Here is a 3585-nt window from a genome sequence, read left to right as displayed (position 1 = left end):
AGGGCAGCAGAGATGGAAACAGCTACACCCCAGCACCTGGGTCTAAGTGTGAGCCCCCTGCTCACTCTGCCTTATGTCATGCTTTGAGTCCCTGGACACATGTTCTCTGATTTTCACTTATAGACTCTCTGATTTTTAGTTGGGCCCATTCATGAATGTGTGAAACTAAGACTGTATTTCCCATTGTCATTTGCAGCTAGGTCAGGTTCTGGCCAATAGAATGTAACTGAAGTAGTCTGCACCATTCTAGGAAATGCCCGAAAAAAGGAGCCTGTACTTCTCCTTCCTCTCTTCTTTCTTGTTACCTGGAATATGGCAAGGAAAGGCTGAGTCCTAGCAGCCATTTTGGGCCAAGGAGCAAAGTCATGACTGAAAATAGGGGAACAAGACAGGGGAAACTGGATCCTCTCTCTCTTTCATCTCCTTGGCACTATGGGGCACCCTGTTGGTAGCAGACTGACTCCCTCGGGGTGTCTTAACATGAGAGAGAAATGAGCTTCTACTCTGTTTGAGCCAGTGATATTTGGGGTTTTCCGTTCCTCTCAACCCCAATTTAAGCCTAGCTAATACTCAGTGCTTCTGATTAAACAAATATATATAATTTTTATTGATTTACTTGGCTGTCTGGTCTTAATTGCGGCATGTGGGTTTTAATTCCTCGACCAGGGATCGAACCCAGGCCCCCTGCATTGGGAGCGCAGAGTCGTAGCCATTGAAGTGAAGTGAAGTGAAGTGAAGTCGCTCAGTCGTGTCCGACTCTTTGCGACCCCGTGGACTGTAGCCTACCTGGCTCCTCCGTCCATGGGATTTTCCAGGCAAGAGTACTGGAGTGGGTTGCCATTTCCTTCTCCAGGGGATCTTCCCTACCTAGGGATCGAACCTGGGTCTCCCGCTTTGCAGGCAGACGCTTTATCCTCTGAGCCACCAGGGAAGCCCCTTAGCCATTGAACCACCAGGTAAGTCCCAGGGTTTCTGATTTTGATCCTTGGTCTGAGTTCTAGCCTTGGTTACCTGCCCAGTATGAGGATGAGGGTCCTGCCTTTCTCCCCCTGGGCACTGGAGTTCTGTCCCAGTCCCACCTGCGTGGTTGAACCCTGCAACCTGCTGGTGCTCCCCATCCATGCTGCCTGCAGGATTGTGCTGGCCAGAGTGGCATACAGCCTGCTGCTCCAATTGCTTTCCTAGAGTGAGCCCTGCCACTTCCCTCTTCCCTCTCTTCCTCTTACCTGTGGCTCTTTCCCTGTGCCTGACAGGCTGGCCACTCTCTGGACATCTACAGCAGGACCAATGCCTGCTGTACCTTCCCCACAGGGCAGACAACAGCCAGTTCCTGAGATGTATTGGGAATATGCAGCAATGCAAAATAAAAATAAAGCTAATAAATAATTTTTTGTTGTGGTTCAGTCTCTCAGTCGTGTCAGACTCTTTAGGACCCCATGGACTGATTAATGAATCAATCAATTAACTGTTGGTACCCCTGCAGCCCCACTTCCTGTACATGGGCTGTTGCTGGCCCCTAGTGGCCACTGGATAAATTGCACAGAAAGTTGGCCTGAGAATCGGAGTGTGGAAAAATTTTTTCCCCCATTCTGAATTTTCCCGATGCTGGGGGTTTCAACCATGACAGACCTAGAACTCCTTCGTCATAAAATATATTTTGTGTAATGATAATAGCTTTTAAAGATTTTAAGCACTTTATTGAGGTTGTTGTTCAGTCGGTAAATCACGTCCGATTCTTTGTGACCCCATGGACTGCAGCACGCCAGGCTTTCCTGTCCTTCACCCTCTCCCAGAGTTTGCTCAGATTCATGTCCATTGAGTCAGTGATGTGCTGTGCTTAGTCGCTCAGTTGTGTCTGACTCTTTGCGACCCCATGGACTGTAGCCTGCCAAGTCAGTGACGCTATCTAATAAATGACGTATTTGTAGGGTGCAATTTGATCATTTTTGATGTATGTGAATATCCATGCTCATCATCACAATCAAGATGGTGAACATCTCCATCACTCCCCTCAGATTTCCTTGTCCCCCTTTCTACTCCCTGTCCTCAAGCAACTAATGATTGCTTTCTGCTTTCTATAATTTAAAAATTTTTTTTATTTATTTATCTTTTTGACCATGTCACAAGGCATGTGGGATCTTAGTTCCCTGACCAGAGATCAAACCCTTGCTCCCTGCAGTGGAAGCGTGAAGGCCTAAACACTGAACCACCAGGGAATTCCCCCCATGCTTTCTAGAATTAAAAAGAATTATAGATTAGTCCACATTTTTGAGAGTTTTCTATAAATGAAATCAGTATATACTTTTTTTTTTTTTGGTCTGGCTTCTTCTACTCAGCATAATTATTTTGAAATTTATCCATCCAACGAATTAACCAATAGTTCTTCTCTTTTCACGAACGTGCTTATCCATTCAGAGAGATGGTAAATTTAAAAAGCAGCATTATGCCCTAACTATCATATAGAAAAGAAACGGAAGGAAAGTAATAAAATAATAGATAAGTCCCAAGTAGATGCTCATGCATGAGAACAGTAAAACATACAATGATGTGGTCAAGGGCTTTACCTATACATGAAATTACGTGAGCCCAGTTCTTTGCCAGAAACTTTGGCTGGTTTGTCTCCAAAGGCCACTCCATGCAGAAGGGTACATGCTGTGTGGATCACACATGGGCACCGAGATGGAGCAGAGAAGGTGGAAACAGGCAGGTTTTAGTTCAGTGGATTCATTTCTCAGAGGACTGACTGTTAGGGTGGCATGTTACTTGTTGAATTATGTGAGTGGTGTGTATGGTGGGGACCACTGTGGAATTTTCTCCAGTCTATTAATTACTCAGGGACCTCCCTGATAGTCCAGGGGCTAAGATGCCACACTCCCGATGTAGGTGGCCCAGGTTCAATCCCTGGTCAGGGAACTAGATTCCACAAGCTGCAACTAAGTTTGCATGCCTCAACTAAAAGAACCCACATGCTGAAAAGAAGATCAAAGATCCATCGTACTACAGCTAAGACCGGGTGCAGCCAAGTAAATAAATAAATGTTAATTACGCAGGCTTATGAGCTCACTGAGGTCCGTACTTGATTTTTTCAAGGCATGTTTGTATTTGACTCATCTTGTGTTTCACAGAGCAATCTAGAAGCTTCCATTGCACTTTCCTGAGCAGAAACAGAAGTCTCCTTCTGTGACCCATGCTTTCAGGGCCAGCAGCTGGCAACGGTACCTCTTTGTTCCATTGGAGGCCTTCTTGGGTCAGAATATGATTTTATGAGAGAAAATGTTTGGCAATGATTTTGAAGTAACAAAGCTCTAGAACCTTCAGTTATTCTACCTTCTTGGATAATCAACCTACTGAGTTTTGTGGTGACCTGTAGCTTCAGAGTGACCTGTCCTTGCAAGAAATTTACTCCAGAAACTTTGAAGAATTTAGCTTACACTGCACTAGTGCCACAGAGAAGAATCCAAAGTCCAAAGTGGGACTCATAATATGCAGGTTCTCTCGTTGCTATTTAACTCCATTTTTAACTTGTCACCCAACATTTCCCCTGAATCTGATTAAATATGAAAGTGTGAAAGTGTTAGTTACTCA

At 44.9% G+C, this 3585-nt stretch overlaps 1 non-coding gene across 1 annotated transcript; it reads left to right on the top strand.

The window, feature by feature from the left end:
- Window positions 1–2840: 2840 nt before the first annotated feature.
- Window positions 2841–2913, top strand: TRNAG-CCC (transfer RNA glycine (anticodon CCC)). Its single transcript has one exon. It is a non-coding gene; the product is annotated as a tRNA-Gly (tRNA).
- The last annotated feature ends 672 nt before the right edge of the window (window positions 2914–3585 follow it).

The sequence above is a fragment of the Giraffa tippelskirchi genome, chromosome 3 (genome assembly GCF_054371585.1).
Source record: "Giraffa tippelskirchi isolate mGirTip1 chromosome 3, T2T-mGirTip1v1.2.pri, whole genome shotgun sequence".
Classification (NCBI taxonomy): Eukaryota; Metazoa; Chordata; class Mammalia; order Artiodactyla; family Giraffidae; genus Giraffa; species Giraffa tippelskirchi.
The sequence above is the reverse complement of the archived record's forward strand: the minus strand, read 5'-3'. Positions and strand labels throughout refer to the sequence as shown.